The following is a 26,644-nucleotide window of genomic DNA, read 5'->3' on the forward strand; positions in this document are numbered from 1 at the left end:
ATCAAAACAAGTTTTACCTTAGATGGCACGTCCGTTTCACAGCTAATGCATCATTATAATTCTCTCTCTTAAAAGGGCATATTTTAAACCATACACTTGAAATTTAAGAAAGTATCTTGACTGAGTCAGCCTCTGATTGGTAAAGCTGCCTCATATTGGGTCTCCTCTTTTGGAAAACACTAAGCAACTCTTCTGAGTGCTGAAGAGTGACTTCTAAGCAGTTGTGAGCACTTCCATGGCCAGAAAAAAAATTGAGATGCAAAATTTTAGATGATTCCAGATTCTTATCAGTAAAAAACAAATGCAGAAAGGGCACAGTTATGTTCTCTCTATGATTTGTTTATATAGACTATATACTGAATAAAGGAAGTGCCTTTACTGAAATTCTCATTAAGTTTATTCTTTTCATTGTCTTTTAAATTACTCTAGGAAAAATGTTCTCATGAAAATCATAAGCATTTGATTGCTTTTGCTTAAAAATATCAAATAACAGAGATGTGTTTTTATTCCGCATTCCCCTATTTTAATTTCTTTATGCTTTATACTACATCTCTGCTGAACAGATGGCAGCTAGCTCCTGACAACGATATTTCACTAGTCTTGGCAGGATGATGATGGTTCAATCAGCCATTAATCCCACAGCAGATAACGGCTGAAAGCACCGGATCAGGTCACTCTTGTTGACCAGATTGTGCAAATCTGTACGCTTTTTTCACTGATTCCTTTGAGAGCTTTTTAATTTGAATATGCAACATTCAAGTGTCCCTCATTCTGAACCTCATCACAAATATTCACTCTGTTCTCAGATGATCCTCACATCTGGTGAAAAAGTCTTTGCATGAAAGATAAAAATTGTTCTCAAAAAAAAAAATTGCTGCTGGGCCCACAGTTTGTCCCACGCTGTGGAGGCAGTGCTCGGCCACCCCGCCACAGAGCCGCCAGGCCCACAGCTCACCCCACACTGCGTCGGCAGCCCCAGGCCATCAGCACCTTGCAGCCTCCGCTCCCTCCCCATTCTCCCATGTGGGCACCAGCTCCAAAGGAAACCGGGTTTCCAAGAGCCAGGCATGGAGACCTGATCAAGGAGGCATCTTGCCTCCGTTTGATTGACTCTGCGTTTCTTTTGAAACTCCTTCAGGCTCCTGAGTAACCCCTGTCCTTCAGGGGCCTTAGGTTGACTAGAAATGAGAAAATCAAATCTGATGACAGCACTCAATTGGAAACACACCCCAGCTCACTCTCTCTTTGCCATGCATCCAACTTTGAAATGTCCCGCTTTTCTAAACACCATAATTTCAAGCAATTTCTTTACAGGAAAAAAGTAACTAGTGAGAAATGAGAAGAGCAGACCATTGATCAACACTGCTATTTTACTTCTTATCTAAACAGGGAAAATACTCAATAATTTTACATGCCTCATTTCTTTCCTGGCTACTTGTATTTTACCTTTTTTCTCATGATTATCTGGACATTGAACAATCTGTCTCTCTAATGAATATAGACAGCAGTGGTAGGTGGGGAGTTGCTTATTTGCATCTTTTGCACTTCTATGTGAAATTCATTACCAGCTTATGTTACAGTGAAAGCCTCTTGGAAGGCGGTCAAAACATTTGCAAACCCACGCTGTCACAGCCTGATGAATACTGCACACAGGTCCGAATTGTGAAGTCATTATTCAGCCCTTACCCTGGCAAAACTCTTCACGCAGCCAGCGGTGGGGAAGGAGTTCAGGTCTGCAATCAGAGCCGTTCAGCCCTGAGCCATCGCCTCCTTGCAGCAACAGCTGCAGCTTCAACAGCTGATTGAGAAACTCTCAGATTTAGCAACTGCCTCAGAGAGTCAGGTAAACAGGTACTCCAACAAATGCACACACAAAGAAACTGTGGAATGGGATTTTTAAATGCATTCAGGAGTCACCTAACACTGCTCCTGTTTAAGTCAAAGGCTGAGGCTTACCGCCAGGCTCAAAGCAGGCAGAGGTAATCCAAGGCATTCAGACAATCTCCCCTGGTGGAGCAAGGGAGGCTTAGCAGTCCTGTTGAATCACTTTCCTGATTTTAGCCTGGCCCTGCAGACTTCTGTCAACACCTGTGAAAACAGCAAAAAAAAAAAAAAAAAAAAGAAATAAAATAAAAAAGCAAAACAAAGAAGCAGCAGCATTTAGCTGTGCATAGAAAATATTAACATCCTTAGGCCATGCCATACAATGGAGAAGAGAGGTGAGGAGCCTCCCACCAGACGCTGGCACCCACAAGCATTTCCCACGGAGCTGCCGGTGCTGGCTGCCTGTCGCCAGAAACCCTGCGTCCCGGGCTGCCCGCATCCCGGGGCCTGGGCCAGAGCAACACAGAGGTAAGTTCCTGCCAATTTGCCATCGGCTGTTTGATAGCTGTGTTCAGCCCAGATGCCTTTGGTTCAGCCTGGCCCATCGCCGTCCTCCTGAAACGGTCGCCGGAGGAGCTGTGGCTCTGTTCTCGCACCAAGGACTTGTCCGGATGCTCCCACTCCTCTGGGCGCTCCTGGAGAAGGAGCTCATAGCGTCCCAACCCCACATGCACAGCCTTGCTGGAACAGCAAGGTTTAGGTCTTGACTGGGATGTTCCCGAAGTTCAAGGCTATTTGGACCCCAAGTTCTGGCATAAGCATATTTTCTTTCTTTTTTAATACATCCCACCAACATAAATGGCCCCTCTGAAATATCCACCCTAGTCAAGTATCTGCCTACATAAAGTCAAGGCCGGATTTTCTCCAAACACATTTTCTGGCTCCAGCTAAGCAAAGAAAACAGCACCCCCCGTAACGCCTGGGGCTCAGCCAGCAAAGACCTCCCTGGGGTCCCACAGCCGTGCCCAAGAGAGAAACTGCAGGATGTAGCCTCGGGGTAACCCGGCCGGGGCTGCGTCAGCCTCGCGCCAGGAGTCAGGCAGCGCAGGGGCCGTGTGGCCGGATCCCGTCCCCCCCGGCTGGCCGGCCGGCACCGCACAAGGGGAGAGGGCTGCCCGCTCAGAGGCTGAAGCTGGCCTCACCAAAGTGGTCCAAATGGATGTTTATGGAAGAAAATGCACCCCCCGCCCTGCCCGGACGCTGAGGGTCCATCTTATTTGATGTGTTTGTATATAAACCTGTATTTCCGACAAGGCTGTTTCCTGTTAGGGCCTATTAAACACTATTCCTGGTGCCCTGGCTTCCTGTGTTTGAAAGACCTGAAGGCTGTTTGTCATTTTTCCATATCTACATACCCTAACCTAAGCAATGGTTCATTTACAGATACATGAAATAAATGTAAACAATGACAAATATACTTACAGTAACAAGTATGCAGAGAGATGACCGGAATAAATCAAAATGCACAAGCACTCTTTGCAGAAGCCAGAAACCTTCCAGAAAACTAGCATTTCAATGTTTAGGAGAAAACTGAAATAAACTATAGGGACTATAGACTTCCATAACTTGAGAATTTTGTAATAGCTGCCCTAAACCTCCTTAATGTAAGAAAGCATATATCAAAAAATAAGCAAATTCTATTCTATTTATAAACACGGCTACTATCTAACGATAGTTTTCACAGACTTTTTGTATGTCGTGGGTTGACTTTTCTATGTCTATTATCTTCTCCTTCCTGATTCCCAGCTAGCCTTAATTCCCTTGACGTTGTAAACACTCTGTGCATTTGGGGTATATATTTCCTCATGATAAACAGGTGGAGCAGCAAATCAATTTTTCTTCCTAAGAATTTCCCTGCCATTTTACAAAGAGTTTTCCATAAGGCTTTTCTAAGAGATACAAAAAAAATACACCTGTCCGAATTGCAGATTTCCCTGCAGTCTTCCAGTTCATCATCTGCAATCCCTGCAGTGTTTCTGCATAAAGCTTGTGAGCAGCTCCAGCAGGATTTGCAAAACTCAGAACAGGACTGCTTACAGATATGGGTGCATCCAGTGCTCGTGGAGGTCAACAGTACGCTGGAAATCTTCAATTGCTACTAGGAATACCCTATCCATGGAGTAGTTAGGGATGTAAGTAATGTCACCCCGGACATCTGATAGGTCCTTCGTGTTTGGGTTCTGTTAGCCAAAAGTTCACACTGTACAGCAGAAGGTACACGTGCCATGTGGCACATTACCTAAATTAAGTTGGGAATATAGTTGGACAAACCCAAGTCCTTCACTTGGATGAAAGAACATCCTGTGATATGCTCACCAATGTGATCTATGAGTATTTATAAATCATTTGCAGACCAAGAACAATTTCCTGCTGGAATTCATGACTGGTTTGGAATAGGAGTGAAATTCAAAATTTCACAATCTGTTTACAAACAATCTGCAAACAGTAAAAAGGGCCAAAGTAATGTGTGTGTATCCATTGCAAATTATTAGTTCACAATTAGCTGCACATGCATAGATAGTTTCAAGTTTAGTTTTGAAAGAAATCACAGCCTTAAAGACTAGAATTCTCTTTCACTTGCTTTTCCACTGAAGTAGTTATGTTGACAAGGACCCAGTAAGTTGAAAATATTTAAATGCCATTGCATAAAATAATCAATGAATAAAATATGCTTACATGGAAAAATGCTTACATGTTTCACTCCTATTCAATTATTTTTGTCACACATAAATATAGGAATGAAATCCTGGCTCTGTTGAGGTCATTGTGAGTTTTGTCACTGACTTCAGTGGGGCTCAGGATTTCCCCCTATCAACTGATTAGTGAGCAGGTCATATTTCAAACAGAAGACTAAATACAGCCATTAGATCCTGGCATTATGAACTCTTTAGTCTTCATATTGTTGAATGATTACAATTTTGCACTATATGTCTTTTCTATGTTGTTTGAGCATGCTTATTTTGTCCAGAACTTTCAAACAAAGTGTGAAGTTAAGTTAACAGAAGCAATTCATCACAAGTTTAGGGGCATTTAGTACCACGTCCAGGAATGAATGGCTATAAATATGTGCCAGGAGCATCATGCAGGAGGTGTGTATAGAAAAAAAAATTCTGAAGTGGAATGTGCTGAAACTTGGATCTGCACAAGTTACCAACATCTTTTTCCAGACAGTCCAGATCATTTTACTTCCCACCTTGGGCAGCTACTTCTCAGGAGGGACAAGGTTCCTTATGACACTAACAAAAGTACTTTTTCTTATAAAATCAGTTAAACTGATCAGTTACACTATCCTATGTGTCAAGTATTAGAAATATCACTAGAAGCCCTCAGTTCCTTTCCTTGTTTGTCCTTGTTCTTTCTGTTCCCAATATATTGAGTCATATGAGGTGGTCTCTACTCCAGACAGGCCTGAGCAGCAACTTTCCAGGTTTTATCATACTTGTAAAATATGAGTCACCTCACCTAATGTTTTCGGGTAAACCAATTCACCTAATTTGCTGTCTATAAATGTAATACTTACTCTAATTTAAATGTCTGAATGTCTGCACTTGCGTGTGACTTGAGGGAAATGTCAAAAACCTTTGAGCAAGAGCAACTGTCAAAAGGAGGGAGGGAAAGGAGTAAAGAAGAATGGCCCTTTCCCGAAACAGCCCCCTTTCCCCACCACCACCCTCTCTCCTGCTTCCTCGGGAGCTGGAGCAGCCAGCCCGGCTGCCTGCGTTCTTCCTGCACTGTTGTTGGTCAGATCTCCACTTCTCCTTCCTCCACCCAACACTTGTTCATCAGTTAACATGAGACATTTTTCCTACCTGCCGAGAGGCACTGTGTCCTCTCTGGTTTGCGGGAAGACGTTATGTACTTGAGATACATCTGCATCTGAAGGCAGTAGTCACCTTTCTGTGACTGTTTTGTGTTCACAAAAAGGTGCACAACGGGTATAATTTGGTGGGCTGTGATTGGAATTTGAGTTGCCAAGAAGGAAATGAGTCTCTTTAAACCATGTCTGACTGCCTGACCAAGGGCTACATTAGAAAAGAGCCTCGAAGAATTAAATCAAAGTCCAGTGAGAAAAATATTGAACCTCATCACTTCTGTGAGGCTGTAAGATGAAACAGGTGGCCTAAAACTGGCAAATGCAGATAGCTTAATGTGGATCCCACCAATTAATATTACTATTTTTATTCTTTATACACAGAGCCAAAAAAATAGTGTCATGCAAGGTCTCAGGAAAACATCTTAAACACATATCTTGATGTTAAAATTGTAATCATATATCTTTAATATTTTCTGAGAATAAATACTTTTTCAGAAAACATTTTTCTTACTGAATTTTTAGAGGTTCTATGTCACCCATATAGGAATTATGAAGAACAGGGAAATTTCCATTTTCATACCCTGGGTTCTCAGAAGTAAGTTTGCAGCTAGCAGTCCTTGCTGTTGAAAGCTAAAGCGAATTCTCTTCCAGGAATGTTCTGGCCCTAGAACGGTTCTTATAGGGAGAGTTTTGCTATTTCTGTGTTATTAATGTACTATAAGTGATGTTACTCAAGTAACTGATGAATGATAAAAGTAAGGGGCACAGTGCCAGAAATGCTTCCAAGCAGAAGTAACAGCTGGAGCTATTTGCTGCTACATAAAAAAGATGCTCGTGATCGTTTTTGTCAAAGAGAAATCGTTTTTTAAGAATTATCATCATCATTTTAACTCATGACTATGCTGCTATTTTGAGGACTATATCTAGTAAGGAAGCACATCGAATTTACCAAAGAGGAAAGCAGGCAGTAAGTAGAGACCCCTTAACAGCAAAAGTGTTGGATCTCACTCAGAATACCACTCTGGTAAAAAATCAGTTCTGGAGTGTTCACATCTGCTGAGATTATTATACAAGCAAAGGCCACAGCTTTCTCCAAATTACACTTACACACAGACTGTTGCAGGCAGCTCATGAAGATGACTTTGTTTCCTGACCTGTAGACACATTTCTTGTTGCACAGCTGCACTGAATGTGCTCAGGAAACCCATCATGTAACCCAAAAGGAAGAAAATTTTCTAGCAGTCTCTTATGATTCATGATGCAACAAAACCTTCCAATTAGTAACCATAGAGCAAGGAAGAAGTCAACTGATTGGAAAAAACATAAAGATCCTCAGTTTCATTACATGCAAATGTCATTCTACACAATATACAGATAGGAGAATGTGAAAAATATAAAGTATTTGAAGGCAAACATCCAGCTGAACTCCATCAGGATTTAATTTCTGAAAGGAAATCCTTCATGAACTACTGCTGGCCCAGCTAGAGAGAGTTTTGTTGATGGGTTCTTTTTTTGTAACTGTTTCTAAAGGTGGTGATCAGACTTCCCAGCAATGTCCCTTGCAGATACAAAGCCATAATCAACAGACATCTCTTTTTTAAATCTGTGCCTAATTGATTTCTGCGTATACAGGAGCTCTGCATGTGTAAACCACTGGAACCCCCTCCTGCATTCGCAGCCCTAGGCTCTCGCGTAACCCTGAGCACAGCAATGTAATCAACATGTCTGAACTCGCCACTGCTTGCAAAGGTATAATCTCACCATGAACTCACTATATCAGGAGATCTCTTAGCTGTGCCAAAACATCTGCAAGGTGCAGTAGAAACCTGAGGAAATAAGATCGCTATCAATTAGATATTTCTAGTTCAGCAGTCTCATCACAGATTTGCTGCTCTCTCCAGTGAGAGAATGAAACCATTTTTCGCATGTTCTTGCAGTTATTGTGTATGTTTCTGAGAGTTTATTTTGACTCGAGCATTGCCCTGCATCATTCTGCCTGCGTCAGCAAATACCAGCAATCTGCTTTCTGGCCTCTCTTACAGCAAATACTTTTGTTCAAGTGCATATTACTTGAACAATTGGATTGAATATAGCATATTCATTGCATACGCATACTTCTCCCCAACCTGTGTGCAAGTTCGACCACAGTATGTTTCAATTCTTATTTCCTTCAGATTGTCAGATAACAACATTTTACCTCCTCATTATTTCATTTCAGGGGCCTCCTGACTCAGATTTGGTCCCTGCTCAGATCTTCCCAAGTAATCTAAAGCATTCCTGCTTTTCCAAGTTTTTTTTGCACCACTTAACTCCAGCAAAGTTAGCACTGCTGCCCTTTTCTGTTGGTAGCAGCTTCAGCCATGGGCCCTGCGATGCTTCCTGAGCTGGGATGCAGCCCACATCATCGTCAGTCTCTCTGAGCTCGGCTGAGTGATGTGAACACCATGATTCCCACCTCTGTTTAAAATCACACTACAGCAGACAGACAGTTCAAGGACAAGAAAATACAAGTTCAGAATGTCTCTATTACTTTACCTCCAAAATACAAACTTTCCCAGACCAAACTGGAAAAAAAATGTTTGCCTTATGATGACAAAACCCAAGATGCAGTGTTCTCTTTTTAACCTGCCACCATCTGTGTTCTTATAAGGTCGGCACTTATAAAGTGCCAGCAGTTGTCTGGAACAGCTTTCTGGACCAATCAGCCAATCCTCAGTCACTTTAAATAAGCGTAACTCCTAACATTTGGCTTAAAATGGAGAAAGGCCAGTGTTGGCTAGAAAGCAGCCCCCACCACCTAATTCCACGCTCTAGATGCTCACTCTCTGTGCACTTCTGTTGGATCAGCCGTCCTCCATCTTCATACTCTAACCACCAACAGCAAGGGGAGGAGTGTCCCACACCACAGCCCCAGGGACAGAACCAGCTGGGTATCATCTGTGAGCAGCACCTAATGAGAAGGGCTTTTCCATGTGTTGGGGCCACATTTAAGGGATGATTTCACTGCTACAAAATAGAGTCCTTAAATTTGAATTTATGGCAAAGCAAGGCAGGTCAAAAACTTTTGCAAAACTAGTGCAGCTGGTTGAAAACTTTTTTTGAAAAAAAAAAAGGATTTCATTTTGATGTTTGCTTTGCAATAAAAGACATGGAAGATTTTCTGCCAACTTGTATGATGGATTTCTAAGTGCCCAGAGTTTTCAGGGTCAAAAGCTTCAGGGCTGATTGCTCCAAGGTAAAGACAGCAGGGTTTCCAGGTCCTTTTCTCAGCTGCTCGGAGCCTGGAAGCCCTGGAGAGCTAACAAGGCTGCCAGACTCCCCGCCGAAGAAGTAGATCTTGAAAGTGCTGGGAGGCCCAAGTCTAGCTAGGGCTTGGTGCCATCTTTATGAGGGAACAGGACTGCCAGCTCATTGGCAAGCCCTGCTGCTCTGTGATACCCCAAGTTTGGTCAAAGGAGAGATGGAAATAAGTGCCAAAAATTTTGATAATTCTAATTGGAAAGATGTTTTATAACTTCCCTGTACCTGTGGGAAAAAAAAATAAAAATGAAGTCATGCTTAAAAAAACTATAAAAGCAGGACACAATGCAATTCAGCAGCATCCTCATTAGCATACCTGAGTATGCACTGTAGCTTGGGATCATTTCTCTGGGGAAGGAAGCAGTTTCTTTTCATCCTCTGAGCTACTGGCCTATAAAATACTCATTACCATAGTTATATGGAAGTTTGTATCCAAGGCTAAAGTTCAGCCAGCAGCGTTTGGCAAAATTGCAGCACTTTTTTTATACAGCAAGGATGCCAACTCCAACACTTTCAAATGTTTTTATATTGTATCATAGCAATCCTTGCTACCAGAGAACTCTGAGCACAGATCCAATATATGCATATGTATATATGTATGTATATTGTGTTTACTTATGCATGTTCCTTGCAGACTTCTGGACTGGGAACATGCCACATAATGTCTTCTTGGCAGTGCACCAACAAGTGGGCCTCGGAGCACAGGGCGGCTCTGAAGGACCTGGAGCCTGCGGAGGCCTCTCCTCTAATATATTTTTTACAGCTTCTGAAGTCTTTACCAAATCTCTTTCTAATGTCACTCAGCACTTCTAGAACCTTTAATTACCAGGGGGATATTGCTGAATGAACTCACGCATCAAAGCTCTTCTCCTTGCCACAGCCACCACCTGGGAGATCTGCAGGGTTTGCATTTCGCTAGCATGCCTCCAGCCAGCCATGCTCCTTTGGCGAGTGCTGGGTGCTAGTGCTGCGTCCTGAGGGAAAGGGGGGCCTCTTTTGGCCTTCAGAAGTCCTAGTTTTATAAAAGCTAGATTTGTTGGTAATTCTTAAGTGGATTCATATCCCAAGTTAAAATTAGGTTGATGAAGAAAAGAGGCCTTAATGAGACCATCAGAACAAGCCACGAGAACGTCGGACTTACAGATATATAGCTATTTTGTCTCTTCAGCTGAAATAGCCTTTCTGCTTTTCTGGCCCTTACTGAATCCTGCAGTATTTTCCATTTCATTTCAAATTCCCTTGCAGCAATCAATCAGGCCTATAACTTCTGGTCCTGCCATCTTCTGCCACAGGACTGCATGATCTACCCCAAAATCTAAATCGTGCAAGGAGAGGAAGATGATAGTCATTCTCTCTAGAATCAGACCACTCATTTTCATGCTCAGACCTTAATTTATTAGATTTGCACACACACATGGTCGCATTCAATCTTGCTAACAGAGTTCTACTGAAGGCAATGTCACTGAACCACTTGCTCAGGGCTGGAAGTTGGCATTTAGACCATTAGCCTGTGAAACATTTCACAGTACTAAATGACTGTGTAACCCAGTGATACAATAAATAACATTTTATTCTACAGACAATCAGAGCCCCAAACACCTCCCCATTTGCTCTTTTAATATTGCTGTGCCACTACAAATTTCAGCAGAGTTATTCCTGAGTTATGTCAGTAAAACTGAGATACGACAAAATAGCTGTGCTCCCATCAGTGGGCTTTGGGTTATATATCCTTTCTCTTGCCCTGAAATCTCATCAACTTCTCTTGAACTGCCCCTATGGTTCAATACACAGAAAATGTCCCTCTCAGTGTGATATCTATTTTTCTTAAAGTAGATCCATAGAATGGCCTTGAGTCGGACTTCAGACAATGCCAAGGTGTCTCAGTGCATTGCAACCTGGAGAAACAGGCCCAGGGTATTCAATAACTAGCAGATGGCCATATTCGTTAGTTTTAACATACCTTTGCTCTTTGGGATCACACTTTCTGTTCATGCCTCTGAACAGATCGATACATTCAGTGAAATGATAGCTTTTACAAACACGGATAGAAATTTTAAGCCTCTTGCTAGCTGGCAAAATTATTTGCCAGGTGGGGCAGGAGGAGTTTGGCACAAAACAAACCCATCCAGTCTGATATAACTATTTCATTTTGGGTATATCTTAATGCCACCTTTCTCCTTTTTTTTGCCTTGCTGCACTGCCTTGAAACACTTGTATGGTTATATAACCATGTTTTCTGCCAGTGCGTTTCTAATTATCTCTGCAGCTTAGACCAAAGAGTGCTATCTGCCCTTGGTTCTTCTGCGATACTGCAGTGCAGGGGAAATAACGCCAAACCCAAACTAAGAGCATCCTGCCCCCTTGTTAACTCGGCAGCAGGAGGGCCGCAGGGGAGGCGGGAGCCGCAGCCGGGGAGCCCGTCCCTCTGCCCTCCGACGCCTCGGGAGAGCGGCCCTGCGGCCCGCAGGTCACGCGCCTTGGGGCCAGCGCACCTGCGCTCACCAGAGCAGGCAACACAATATCGTACAGGAATAACAAACCGAGGAAATCAAATGGCCCTTTAGGGAATGCCCCTCCAAATGCTAGAAATACGTATCAGATATTTCATCTCGGAGTAAATTAAAAAATATCCATCTTTCAAAACTCAGCATTTTGAAGGCCCAGGGAGGCCCCTGTTCTCTCAGGACCCAGCACTAACCCGGACACTGCTCCCTCCAGAGGAACATGCCTTGCTGGAGAGACCCTACAGGTTCCTGCAGACCGCACAGGTGCTGCCTGTGGCAGGGAAGAAAGATTTGGTGTGTGAATTCGCTTGGTGACATCCCTTGGTAATTAAAGCTCCTAGAGGGCAAAGCGACTGCAGAGAGACGACAGTAAAAACGTTGGAAGCAGCAGGTAGACAAGAACCCAAACTGCCAGAAAACCATCTCCAGCAGATGCTGGGGTAGGACCCCCCTACCACAGCCCTTGCTGCTGACTCCAGCTGCCCTCTGCCAACAGCCCGCTCTGCGGTCTGCTCCGATTCACTCTGCCAGAGCTCCTGAGAGGATACAAACTCCCAAGGAAATACAAGAAAAAGTGAAGGGATTTGGCAGAATTCTCTAATTGTAAAGACTGCTAGGATATAATATAAAAACACTGGAATAAACATGGATGGAATTGGCATCCCTGTTTAGAGATATGTGCCAGCAGTTTTAAGACGTGGCTGGCTGAACTTTAGCCCTGGTTACAAACTTCCATATAACTATGGTAATGAGTATTTTTCAGGCCAATAACAATAGCTCATGGGAGAAGGGAGTTTTTTCCCACTCAGGTTATCTTGATCTCCAGTGCAGCATTGGGTCTGTTTTTGGAGGAATGTTGCAATGTGTTAGCTTTCTAACCTCAAATTCTGCATACGCATCGCTGCACAAGGTTTGCTTGCACATGCTTTTTTACAGCTTGCATGCTTAATTACTTAATGGTTCATGGTTGTCATTAAATACTGCTCCTCTTTGTTTGGGAGGCTCCAAGAGTAAATGGAAGTGATTCAGAATAGCTCAATTTCTCTGCCTCATGACAAACAGAGAGGTTCAAATATGTAAGTGCTCCTCCATGCCCTTACTGCCTGCCTATGGTCTTCTGCAGAGTCCAGGCTCCCCCAGATCCACAGGCACAGCAGTTATTTATAACTGTGCCCTGTGGATCTGGGTAGACACTTGGATCCTGGGACCATCTCAATTTGCAATATGAGAATCATTTAAATGTTTCTTGAATCTGGGAGCTGCAGTGGCACCCCCGGAGCCTGGTTCCCCACGGAGCATAGCGTGGGGCACAGGAGATCACTTCCCCCCCTTTCTGCCACCTGGTTACATATTCTCATGGCCAGAAACTGGCCTGCGTAAGCATTCACCTGTGAGTGAGGACACAGCGCTGAGCTAGCTCCTGCGTCACTTGCATCCAACCTGAGCTCAGCCTCTCCCTAGCCAAGGCTGGGTCTTGCCGTTTCCCTCCCAGGACTCTTGGAAGTTTCCACGCTGTTCTCTGCAGGCTTGAGAAAGGAGCAGTCTTGCAAACTCTCACAGTGATTAGATGAACATTTCACAAAGAGGGCAGAGTTAAGGTTGTTGTGAAAGTAGTGTAATAGAAGGCAAGTTTGAAATTTCCTGGTACTGGGCGGTTTAAGTTAATTTTGCTTTAAGCCTTCGAGTACTGATTGCACTTTCTGGAAGGTATCAGGTACCACTTAGCCTTGTTATGTTATAGCAATTCTTATTTTATTTTGTTTTGAGGATGTGCCAACAGTACTACTTTTCCTATGTAACCCTGGTTTGTTCCCATCAAACCAGGCACGATAACCCAGTGCTGCCTGTATAAACTGTTGCAAGGAGAGAACAGGGAAAATGGCACTGCAGTCCTGTGGAGTGAGCCTCCCAAAACCTGCACACGTCTGCACACCTCCCTTGCTCACACCTCTCGGTGGCATCAGACAACGGCAAGAGTGGGAGAGGATCTGTGTGTTCAAAGAGCAACGCTCAGTCCCGTAAGCTGCTTTGGGCAAGTTTCCTTTGGGGAAAGAGGGAGGGAGACAAACCAGGGACAAACCCAGAGACGAGCTTGCTCCAGGCTGGCAGCCGTACAGCCCCGTCAGCGCAGCGCTGCGCCCGCGGATGCCACGGGCACGGGCAGGCCCCGCGCGGGTTCACTGCTGGGGCGGCGTCCCTCCGCAAGGAGTCTCGGAGGAAATACGAGATGCCAGGTTTCTTCAAACAGAGGCAGTAAAGCATTTAGACTGTAATAACATGACATACTTGAAGACTGGTGCAAGGTCAGAGAGCCTATTTGTGAAGGGTTTGGGTGTTTTTTTTCTCCTATGCACTGAAAAAGTTGTATGAATCTGGAAAATAGTCTAGGCAGCTCCCTTTCTGGGGTTCCTGTCGCCGGGACCCCTTCACAGAATGGCTCTTCATTTCCACCAAATGTTTGCTGTAGCAAATCAGTATTTGCGGTTGTCAGGGGTGAGCAGGTTGGAGGTTTTCGAGCAGTCTGGATACAAAAAGCAGCTGCGTATGTGCATGGGGGAGGCAGTATCTACCAAACAGGCTGTGTCAAGTGACCCCAAGCTAAATTTATCCTCTGGCCCTGCTAAGGCATAGCAAATTTCAGAACAGCTTGAGCATGCGTGTGGGTTTCAGAGCACTTTGAAGTGTTGGCTCTGAAAGTGAAGGCTGTGCAGTCAGGGCAGAGCTGTGATGAGAAGCCCTTGCAGCATGCAGGGGGAAAGCTAGCAGTACTGCAGTTCATTCCTCCTCGAGCTGCTGGTGACCCCCCAGATGTCCATAAATGACATCCTTCTGTGCATGCATCCCTAATTTCCTTGTCATCTTAAGCCAAAGAGATCCAAATTGAACCCCCATTGCATTTTTCAATATTACCTCTCAAAAGGGATGCAGGGTGTCAAACACTATACCGTACCAACCACCATACTCCAAGTAGAGGACATCATAACAACTTGGGGAGGATCAGAACCATAGTTTGATATCCAGATGTGTGCAACATTCAGTAAAAAAAAGTATTGTAACAGCAGTAACATTTGGATGATTTTCTTTTTAAGGAGGGGCTGTATCTTAGGAATTCCTTGCTCAAAAGACCTTGAATTTGGCCTCTAAGCCATGCTAGGAGAGCAACTTTCAAGGCAATTCTACCACTCGGATGAATTAACTGAGTATGCCTGCACTGCACAAGGCAATGTATTGCAGAGCTCTTCAGTCTAATGCTGGATGAGCCACTCCCGAGCCAGAAACAGTATAGCTGCATCCGCATAGACGAGATGCTTCCAGTAGCCCAACTTACCTCTGCACACAGCGACACAGTGTCATAGACATGAAGGATCAATCAGAGCTTGCTCAGGACCCAGCAAGGTACTATACTGCCCTGTACCAACATGTCTTCAGTATACAGAGAAAAAAAACCTGTAAAAAGTAATGCTAAGGTCATTTTTAGCCTGACTTCCTAAGGAAACCAGACTTTTGTAATCACAGTGTTTGTGTGTTGTCTGCCAATCCTCCATCTCTCTTGCAAACTTTTTAACCTGTTGGCTTTCTTTCCAGTCAGACTGGACAGAGAGATGGAGGCTACACGCATCATGAGGTTAGGCGGCTGCATAAAAGGAAGGAAATACAAATTGATCTTCCCAGTGGAAGAAGGGCTGCAGTGTGAATTCACCTCCATTACTGGACAGCAGAGAGACCCGTGGGAGAGAGCCCCAGAAAATGAGGTTCACTGTGCTCCAGACCTGCTCAGTACGTAGTGTGCTAACGCCATCTCAGGAGAGCAGAAGTTGAACACACTTCATAACCGTTGAACAAACCTTCCTCCCATGCATTTTAAAATGTTTCTGCCTCCACTGGCACTGCTTAAGATGACAACATTAAAAGGCCTGGACTTTTCACTACTTATCTTAAAAGGCAGTTTATTTTGCATGTTTCTCTCATACTGTACTGCAAAGCCATGTGAGTCCAGTTCCCCCAGTCCTGGTTATGGGCTGTTTCGTGTCTCTGGTTCTCAGGCTGCAGGACCACAGGACTAGGCTCTGTAGGGACTTGTGCTCATGCAGAAACTTTAAACAAAACAATACAAACACAATTCAGGCGAAGGGAAAGGAGGAATGCCAATTTTCTAAAACCTTGTATGCCTCGATACAAAAGACAAGGTTTGGTTTAGGTGATTTGCAAGCACCCGGACCATTTCTGTCAGGTTGGGACAGGATTTCTGTACTGGAACAGAAAATGGTGGGGTCATCCCTGGCAGCTGCTTCAGAAAAAGTCCCAACAAATTCCTGTCAGCCTTGCCTAACAGCCTCCTAGAAAGGGAGGGACATGGGACACCAGGAAAGGGCACTCACCTGCAGATGTGTCCCACAGCCGGAGCCCCTGCCCAGCACCCCTCGGGCTGAGGAACTCCTGACCTGCACGAAGGAAAGCGCTGTGCTCGCAGAGGGGAGGGCCGCTGGGGCACCCGCCAGCTGTGCTAATGCTGCCCTGGGCTGCAGCAAAACCACCCTGCCTCCCAGCAAGGCTGCCACGTTCGGGCATAGTACCGCTTTGCCATGGCTTCACGGCTTCCAGTGCTGCACGGGCTGTCGTCCTGCCAGCCCCGAGCGTGAGCAGCACCCGATTGCATCTACACCCACCTAGGCAGAGGGATGTCAAGGCAGCGGTTCCTGAACTTTTCTGAGCCAAACCTCCCAGCCTTACCCTCGTCGCACTCCACCCTGCCCCTTGCACAGAAGGGAATGCCCGAACTTCCTCGTCCACGGGCCTTTGCTGTCACCCTGATAACTCCTCCTCCTCCTCCTCTTCCTCCCTTCCTTCTGAGGCCCAGAGAGCTGCACGAACCCCCTGCTGCAAGCCCACAGCCCGCTCCCTGCCAGCAGTGCTGGCAGCCCCAGCTGGGTCTGGGGCCCAGCCGTGAGCTGCTCCGTCTCGACTGACTCTGCCCGACGCCACGCAGGAGGCTCTGCCCCACGTTCCTCGCACCGCTCCGAGGAATGCGCTGCAAGCGTGCCAGGGCCGGCCCCGCACAAGCCAGCATAGGTCTGGCAAGGCTTATTAGCCTGGCTTTAGCACCTCGTCGGCGCTGTGATTGCAGCTCAGTTCAGAGGCACGCCTCTGCAGCTGCGAACTGGTGCCCTCAGGCTCCAGAAAGCTGGATGGAGAAAAACAGGAATGTAATTTATGCCACAAATTCTTATCTCCTCTTATCACCGCCAGGATGCAAATTAGTCATAGCTTTAGTAAGTGATTACATAAGCATCATATTAATTCTGTTCATATTTCCCCAAAGAAATCAGCAAATTATTAGAACAATTGGGACTCATAGATTTATTTTCCAGGCATCATGGACCATTGGCAACAGAGGTGAAGTAATTTATCATTTCACAATGAAGATAATCAGGTTAACAAACCCAATTTCTTCCACAAGAAAGAAGCAACAATAAACGGATAGGCAGTGACAGTCAAAAGCCACTGGAGGATTTGGAGGAGAAAGAAAATTTGGTTCAGCCCATTGTTTTTTTCATTGTAGTTCTCTAAAACTGTCTGAAGATTCATTTGTTCCTATCCAGAATACTCTGTTATGCAAAGCATTATTCAAAGAGAGAGAGAGAGAGAGACTGCACACACACAGATGCAAAAGGTCTTGAGGGAATTCAGCATAAAAACTCCCAAACCCCAGAATCCTGCGAGCCTCCGATAGTCCCAGGAGATTTGTCAGGGATGCACACCTCCCACTGACTGCTGCCTCATGTGATTCTCAGCTTAATAATATGCACACGATTCCCTCACTGAAAGGAAAAATAGTTCAAGGAGAAGAGAAGATTCTCTGCTGATTTTTCTGAGTGCAGCAGTAAGAGGGAGGAAGGGGCTCTTGGAGGGCACGTGAAATTGCCTAGCACAGCTCAGACTGACCTGAAGTGTGCCAGATGAAGTAGATCTTTAGGGCCACATCTCAATGGCCAGCCACGGCTCCACTCCTCCTCATCACTACATGCCCTCCTTGGAAGAAGCAGCTCCTCAAACTCCCTGCTTGCACTGAGGTAACCTGACTAACTCCTCTTCAAGCAGCAGGTTTCTTCTGGCTTCAAAACTGGGACCCAGAGCCTGTGGAAGGCCAACACTTGCAATGTCTGCCTGAAACCTGGGAGCAGAAACAGAGCTCATTCTGTAAATAAAGTGAAATTCTTTTAGGAGAAGGAATATTCTCAGCCATGAGAGCTCTGGCTGGGGACAGGCTGATAAATACCAGGAGTCTCAAACTGACAGTTTTATTATTTGTTTCTTGAAGCAGACAGCCTAACATGCAGAGAGAACGAAGGATGTTGCAGCCTGAGCGCAGGGCTGCAGAAGATGTCCAATGGACAGTACCTCTCTATTAAGCAATAAACAAATACAGACCAACATATGGGTGAAGCAAACTTCTCACCACCACCTGAGTAACTGGTCATGTTAGGGCTGAATTACACAGTCCGTACCAGGTGGCCGTGCAGTTTGCAGTTTCGCTATGGAGACAACTAGTTACAACAGGCTTGGCTAGATTCCTGCCTAGGACATAGTGGTGTTCATGAAAGCTAGAGGAGACAAATATTTTTTACGATGACCAGCCCATGGAGAGGAAGGCTGCGTGCCCGGGAGCTGCCTGCCACAGGGCCCAGGGCCAAGCGGCGCAGCAGCGGAAGCGGAGGGATCTCAGGGCTGCCCAGCAGTGGGCTGCCTCCTTCTAGCATCATTGCCTCCCTCCTCCCGGTCCCCACAGTGGCAGCAACAGCCAACAGCTTTGCCACCCTACCGTGGGGTCCAGATGTTTTTCCCTGCAGCATCCCGCTGTCTGCTCCTGGAGGCTCCCAGCAAGGCACTCCTGCCAACCATTTCACACCCCTCACATAGAGGTCCTCCAACTGACTCCACTGGGAGAGAACAGGACAGGAAAGACTATGTTAAAAAAATATGGGGAGTGTATCTTCCTCAAGTTTTATGCATGGGGTATCAGGTATCTGAAAAACAGCTGAAAAGCTAGCAAGAGCATGCCCTAAATCCTACCAGTCTCAGGAACCTTTTTTGGACTACTGGTAACCCTCTACCTCCACACAGGATCATCCCCAGGCCTACTCTTGAGGTAGTATAATCATTACAAAATAAATAAGAGGAAAGGGTGTAAAAAAAATCCTTTCAAACCAAATAACTGAAGAAGACCATGTTCCTCTGCTACTCAGCGGCAAAATGGTGAGGGCACTCGCCTATAGCAAGAGAAAGCAGAGTCTGATTCCCTCCTCTGCTCAATGGGGTTCAAACAGAAAGCTCTCACCTCCTGGCAAAGCCTCCTCCAACCCAGCTCTGGAGAGGTCATTTTCTTACCTCAGAACTGTTCTGCCCTGTGTAAATAAATATTTACTGGGCCTAGAGAGACAGAGAACATGATTCATCTGTACACAATCTCTCTCTTGCAATATTATCCCAAAACAGTATCAAAAGAAGAGGATGAGCTACACAGACATCAACACCTACACACACCTGTGAATACCATATAATGTAGCACTACAGAGCCTGCAGGTCAGATCCTTGTCCTCCGAGACATAGTTTCAAGCAGCAGTGCACTAAACTCCTGCATCTTTTGGGGTGCTTATAGCAAGCACCAGGAGCAAGTGTTGGGTATTAAAGAGGGTGGCCACATTTCTTCTCCAGTGCTCCTTGAAGTGATTACCCTGTTGAGTTCCCTCTGCAAACACCTCCCAGATCAAGCCCTTTGGGCAAGGCAGGACAGGAATGTCCATCCTCCAGAGACTGCTGCAACACGCGTGTGAAATTGCCAAGTGGCTCCCTACCATCGTGAGTGAGGCCACTCTGCATACAGCCAGGAGCCAAGCTTTGGGGGCAGAGGAAAAAGTAATGCTGAAAACACTATGTGCCCAGGGCCTCAAAGCACCTCCACAGTTCAGAGGAGGTTTTGTGCTTTGAAATTTCAGACCTGCAAGTGTTGAGTGGCAGCCAAGAACTTAATCTGTTTTCAAATGAGGTGACCATGCACTGTGAACTTATTTGAAAGTATTAAATTTCTTACAAACTATCTTGTGGCCTTCAGCTGGAGGCAGCACCATCACTGCTATCATGAACTGCATTTGACCCAGGCACAGGATTTCAGATATCAAGCAGCTATAGATACGTAGCATAAGGAATATTTCTGCATTGGTAAAATAATAAACAGAATGGTCCAACTCGGTCTTTTTTATCTTTGGCTTTTCATTATTTGATACCCAGGAAGTTATTTCAACAAACAAAACTGTATTCTGTGGAGATAGATTGATGTCTACACTGAATTAATAGCCAAAGTAGGTCTCCTAGAACATCCTGGCCTTTCTCTATGTTGATTGATTTCATTCCCTCCTCTCCATTCATCTAAGAAGTTTAAATCCTGAGACACTTACGGCCTAATCCAGCAAAGCACTTTGGCATGTGCTTAGCCCTAGCAACACAAAAAATTCTGCTGGAAAGGTAATGAGAGAAGCCAATTCAAGCTTTATTTTATTTAGAAGATATTTAATTGAAGTTGTCAGAGAAAGCAACAATAAAAGGCTATAAACTTTCACTCTATATACCCAGATTATATCACAGTAATGTTCATATCTACATAGCTCAGCTGTATTGGCCATTCTGCTGCACACCCTGTTATTCAGAGGTTAGCTACATGCAGAATGCTTGCAGGGGTTTGTTTTAAAATGCTTGAAGGAATTTCATTAGCATAAGATAGCCTTTTCCACTTTATCATATAAACTATGGTTGTTGTACAACGAGGCAATCCAAAAGCAGCTGGTTTTCATTGATAGGTGAATTGTCTCCCTTAAGTTACCGAGAGATGATGGGCAATATATAAGCACCCTTTAGATTATATTTTTAAAAAGCAGAAGCACAACATATTCTTAAATAACTACTAACCTCTAGCCAACTGGATTTCTTCGTAGTTCTGTACAAACGATGATTTGTTTCCAAGCTGAGATTTGATATACTGAGTTCCAGCCCGAAGCACAATTCTGAAGCCAAGCTCTAACTTCCTGAAAATGAAAATTCATTATGAAACATAAACAAGTCTTTAACCATGACATGGAGAATGGGAACAAGAGGTGAAATCATTCTGTTGTGATAAGAATAATTTTTCTCTGCAGTTGAATCATTGTTCTAGACTGAGCATGTAAAAAGAATTAGGTTAGCTTTACCCTCCCTGTCTTAGATTTGGACAAACAATTAAAAGTTAACAGCAGGTAGATTAAAATTAGCTCAAAATACCACAGCCATATGATAATCCAGGGGAAAAAAACCCAGAGGCCTGTCCATTGTGATTTAAATCTAAACCAGAAAGCAATGAGATTAGACCTAAAATGGTTCCCACTGAATTAACTTTGGGTCTGTCTCTCTGCTCTGCTTGCCCGCCTGCAGACCGATTTTCCAAAAGCTCTCCCCCTTGCATCCTCCAAAGGAAGCCCTTCCCTGATCTTATCTTCTCCAGGGTCTCATCTCTCAAATTTTGCCCACGTTTTTTCATAATTCTGCAAATACTTGGCCCTCTGAGTGGCAAAGGCACGGATCCCATAGCTCCAGCTCAGGTGCTGGTCAGACAATCCCTTGCGTCTAGCATTTCCCACTGTCTCTGTAGCTCCGTGTCAGCGTGCTGGAGCCTGGCATAGCCCAAGGGGCACACTTGGGCTATTCGTTTGGTGGAGAGAGAAAATCTGCCATCTCTGACATGAGCTGGAGGACTCGATGGATCCTGAATGCCAACAACTTTCTAACGGTGGCTGGGTGTCAACAGCTTTATCGTGAAGGCATGGGCAAGGAGACTGAAAATGACCCTCCAGCATAGGCTGTGGCATGGGGGAGTAAGACTCTCTTTGATGCCTAAGCACACAAAGACACTCACTCAGACACTGACTGCAAGCTGGGAGAAGTCAGGCTCACAGGGGTGGCCTGGAGAGCTGGTCTGTTGCTACCTGGAGCAGTGAGGAAGGCACCATCATGGAAGAGTGTTTGGCCAATGCCGGCCTGTGGCAACGAACGGGCTGGACCCCAAGCTTTCCCTCTAGGCTTCTCCTGGCGCCTGGCACTGCTCACTAATGGGCCACTTGCATCAGGATGTGGTGAGGATTGGGATGCAGGAACACCTCCTGCTCTAGTCTGCTGCACGTCTGTCCTTTACTGGTCAGCAGCCAAGCAGCCCTGTTTCCAACATACCGCAACACACTTTGGTGACAAAAAGCAGGCACTGAGTCTGAAATGGCTTTTGTTCCTAGGAGTGAATCAAGCAGCAGTCAGGCAGGAGCTCATGCGCAGAGCAGACCAGAGCATGTCGTCTGCCTGCACTCACTCGTGCCCACTCATCTTCCCACAGGCGAGCAGGAATAGTACCTGATCACATTGCACATGTGGCTCGTGTTCCCCTGAGAAAAGTACTGCAACTTTCAGCACAATTTATGCTCCAAAACCACCCTTCCAGTCCCACAAATGGCAGGCTCCTGCATCCCCACATTTGCAAACAGTGAGTTCGTTCCTCAGCATAGTCAACGGGACCAGAGATGCATACCTACAAGGTTCATCTTCAGGGCTGCGAAGATGTAACTCAGCTGCCTTTCTGCTAGGTAACCTGGAGTCAGGGATGCCTGAGGAATATTAGAGCAATTGTCAATAGGAGGTGCCTGCTTCTGCCTCTCCCTTCTAACCTCTGTCCACTGGGACCCACACAGGGTCCGTAGTCCATGCCACCTTTCCCTCCAGGGTCATGACCATATTTCGAGGACAGTGCTTTGCCACACGCAGCTCTGGTGAGGTTGTTTCAGAAACCACTGGAGCTCTAACTCTTAAGATACAAAATCCCTCCGCAATAATCCAATGTTATATTTCTTGCCTGCAAGACAGAGTATCCTCAGCCTTCCAGAAGCCACAGTTAAGCTGTGCAGCTAATGCACTGCTACCAGCACTGGAGAAAACCGGGGCCAGGCAGAAGATACACAAGTCTCCAGGAGGCATTACAGGGCCACAGGGAGGTAGGAAGAGGGTTTGGCTAGACATGCTCTCTGAACTGGAAAGTTCATGTAAGCGTGTCCAGGAGAAGGATCTATGTGGTGTTCAGCGGACATATCCCAGGAGCCCGTGGACATCAACGTTTAATTGGATGGGAGAGGGAAGACACCTGCCTGAAAGCGTTGCAAAAACAGCTGGTCTTGCTGATTAACCTCCAGTTCATGCTCTCCTTATTTACCCTTGGTCTCTTCCCTCATACTTGCTCCTCATGCGTGTCCTTAAGAACCAACATTCTCTCTGCACTGCAGAGCTACAGTCCCTAAACATCCTCCAGCTGCCTGAGAACATTTCCCCTCGGGAATAGCAGGCAGGGCTCGGGAGGCCTCTGCAGCTGCAGAAAGCCTGGCTGTACTTGTGTCTTCCTCCTCGCTCACCTTTCTGGCAGCAGATTAATTTCCACCCCCAGTAGGCACACAGAGGCCTGAAGACACAGTGATCCAGAGCCAGAGCTCGTGGTTGCTTCTGAACTCCCAGAGCATTATCCCCTTGCCAAAACTCCGGCTGCTGGGGGTTGCACACGCTGTTTGTGTGGAGAGTCTTGACCTTCCTTTTGCTCCTTTTTGTTTGTTTTATTTGCACTTTCACCCCATGGTTAAGTGATTTTCTTTCACAAATTGCTGCACGTTTTTAGTTGAAAACCTAAAAATGGTATCTTTGCCACACTGAGGGAGGGGGCAAAGCACTGGGATAATTTTGTCACTTATTGCCCCAGTATATCTAGGGAGTGTCAGCTACACAAGTTTGTCTGCAGACTGCTGTTTGTCTCTAGACTGTGCAGCTTGGGCCAAATAACCATTTTATAGCAATGTACACCTCCTGAGCAGCAGCCCCTACTGCTGATTTACTCACTCTGAGCTGGCTGGCAACAAAGCATGGGCAGTCAAGAGCTGCATGCCAGCTAGAGGTGGTGGCTAGCTGAGATCCTGCGTATCCCTGGTAGGGGCTGGATGCCGTGGTCAAACCCCAGAGCAGAGGCTGCATTTCACCACCAGCAGATGTGTCATGGTGCCACAACATAAGCACTGGATTCCCAAACTCAGGCATCTCATCAGAGTTCCCATCTCACAAGTTAGATAACAATCTGTAACGGAGCTAAGTAGTTTGAAGTTGCTTCTCTGTGAGAGTTAGAAGGGTGCTTCTGGCTTGACTCAGTGATTTTTGGAAGTCCTTTGCAGGATAGCAACAGAAACAGCAGTGGAGAGAAGCACACCCTCACCACACAGCGCACAGGGGCTTGTATCCTGCGTGCGCTGGCAGTAGTTTGGAGCTAGCTCCCTGCCCTCTGTGCTGCACTGCTTTTGGTTCCAGCCAGCGTGAGGGCGAGGACTGTCCCTGAGGCGCTAAAAGTGGTGTAAGCAATAGTTCAGTGTGTTTAAAAGTATTCTATACTCAGTTCCAGGACCCTTTTCAGATTTCTTAGTGCCACTGACCACCTCAATATGTAGGAGTCAGTGTAGGATTGAGTAATGATGGCCAGCTCTCTGGTATGTCCCTGCACATGTGTGCATATACACAAATACTGGGGTATTGCAAAGGGAGGAGCCTGGAGCAGCACGTCATCTGGATGTGCCACAGCTCCCAAAGCTCGTGCCATGATTTCCTATGTGTAGAACCACGGGGTAGGTCGGGAGGGAGAACAGAAGGAATGTCTGCCTGTGATGGGATCCCCAGTGCACACGCCCGAATCCCAAATTTGAGATGTGCTCTCACGTGCTGTGATTGCTGTGCATTCCTAGCAATATGTTCTGCCTGGAAAATTCAGTAGCTAGCAATTTCCCACTCATCCAGCAAGTTATAGATAATAAAGAAATGGTGGTTAATATATTCCCTGTCAACTACTCTACAAATCATGGGGAAGGAGACTGCAGAGGAGCCCAGATCATAAGAGGGAAGGTTAGGATGTCGCTACTCTGCTGGGTCCTGAGAGACAAGGAAAATTAGCTCTGCTCCGTGCTGAACTGAAACAACACCAAGCAGCCAGGGACTGGAATTGCCTCGTCTGAGCCAGCGCACGGTCCAACCCAGATATGCCCAGGGAGCGCAGCACCCGCTCCTGGGGGTCATGTTGCCAGAAGCCAGAATTCAGCCAGAACAGTCAGAAACAAGAAGGTCCAGGGACCCACACTCGTGCCAGCATGGCACAGCTGCTTTTGTGGTTTAAAAGTGTATGAGAGCCATCATCTGCTAATGGCCCCAGTCCATTCCGTCAGCTTCTAGCCCTGCTGTGGCATGGACCATAGTGCTGAGCAACGGGGCAGGCGCTCGCGTAGGAAATACGGCTCGCGTTGTAGCTGCCATGGCTTGGCCAGGAGACGGGCAGCTGACCAGGCTGTCCCGGGAAGGAGAGGGAAGAGGGGCCAGGACTGTCTCAAAGAGGTTAGAAAGAAGGGGGGACATGATATATACATGGCTATAATGACTCCCCTGTCTCATGCCATTCCTGGTCATATCACCTTCAGCCTTAGGAGTAAATACCTTAAAAGTCAACCCTGGCTCCTGTGAAGCCATGGTTCTCTAGCTTTAGCATCTATATGGATATCCCTTTCGGAAATGCAAATTGAACGGCCCTTAAATCACTTTCTTTGATTTTTTTAAGCACATTTGGGGCATGACTCTTAAATCACAGGCTTCTTTTCTGCATTCGTAAATAACTTTCCACATAATTACAGGGTGCAAGTGAGGATATAGTCTGCAAATGATCAATTACTTGATTGCAGCAAATCAGACTGGTAGATGTCTGTGTATTCTCACTTGAATCCACAAGGAGTTGCAGGGACAATTATTGGACATATTAAAATTATAACATGCAGAACAGGAAGCTAAGTAAAGGATGCTTTAAAAATTGGAGACAGTATTCTGTGGGCAGTAAACCAAATCTGTTACCCTCTTCACTCTTATGTGTGAGAAAGTATTACTATAGCTCATTGAGATACCGGATAATAGCTAGATTTTTTTTTTCTTTCCAGTTTTTCCTCTTTCTAAATGTGCATTCCAAAAAGGTTGCATTGTTATATATTATACAAACTTAACTGTATTTTTTCTGTTTTTAGTGCAATTGTGCCTGTCTCCAGAGAATGATATTTATTAGATTATGACTCTCTCTCAACTAAAGTTCTTCCTTTTTATATAATCCTTGAACAAATTACGTTCTCAAGCACTTTTACACAAGCCTAAGAGTTAAGAATGAAGCACTGCATGTTTCAACTTGTAGGTACATACTTATCCTATGTATGCTAGCACTGAACCAAATAGTCCTTAAAAATTCACTCAAGATACGCCGCTTTCCATTCCTAGCTAGTTCAGTAAGTTCTCAAGTGCAATCATTTTAAAAAACTATTTATGTATTGCTTTGATAATTTCTGCTCAGCCAGTTACTTGAATAGCTAATATGCAAGATATAAACTACAATTTCTTATGTTCTGAACTGAAGTGTGAATGACATTTCACAGTTATGGACCATATAGAAAGAGCTTTTTTAAAAGAATTCCACTGCCTTAGTGACATGCCACCTCGATTGCTTGTGCAGTACTTTCTTGGCCAAATGAAGAATTCTCTGTTTCTTTTAAAAACCACAGTAGCACACAGGAGAACCATATCCTTGGAGTGAGGAACAGCTTATGAAACGATAGCAATTATTTCTTTTCCAAAACATTTTCTGGGGAAAAAAAAACCCCACAAGGTCAGAAGTTTGCCTCTTAGTATAGTTTTTTGGCCAAGGGCAGTCCAAATTCGACCCATAGGGATTATCACATTATGTAGTATGTCCATGCCAAACCCCAAAACAATGCCACACCAGTTTTACTCCTACCCTTGGTGCTGCAGGCAGATCCGAGCTGTCCACACTTAGCAAGAAAGGGGCATCTTTAGGAATGCGCTGGTCAGCAGCAGCTCTGCAGCGAAAGTTCAGGGAAGCGTTAGAGGTTCTTTGGCGTCAGCTACAAGATGGTCTTCACACAAACGAAGTTGAGTGTGCTACTGGGATGTCTGTTCAGGTAGCAGTTCTCTGCAAACAGCTGCCAGGAAGAGACCTTGTAATATTCCAGCC

General features: G+C 45.4%; 1 long non-coding RNA gene across 2 annotated transcripts; it reads right to left on the reverse strand.

The window, feature by feature from the left end:
• Positions 1–1,356: 1,356 nt before the first annotated feature.
• LOC112987056 (uncharacterized) lies at positions 1,357–26,644 on the reverse strand. Of its 2 annotated transcripts, none has more exons than XR_003260179.2 (3): positions 26,408–26,644; positions 20,464–20,579; positions 1,357–2,088 (listed from the first exon to the last, which is right to left on the reverse strand). It is a non-coding gene; the product is annotated as an uncharacterized LOC112987056 (long non-coding RNA). The 2 variants fall into 2 exon arrangements; XR_003260180.2 differs by lacking the exon at positions 26,408–26,644 and adding an exon at positions 22,103–22,179.

Source organism: Dromaius novaehollandiae, chromosome W (assembly GCF_036370855.1).
Source record: "Dromaius novaehollandiae isolate bDroNov1 chromosome W, bDroNov1.hap1, whole genome shotgun sequence".
Classification (NCBI taxonomy): Eukaryota; Metazoa; Chordata; class Aves; order Casuariiformes; family Dromaiidae; genus Dromaius; species Dromaius novaehollandiae.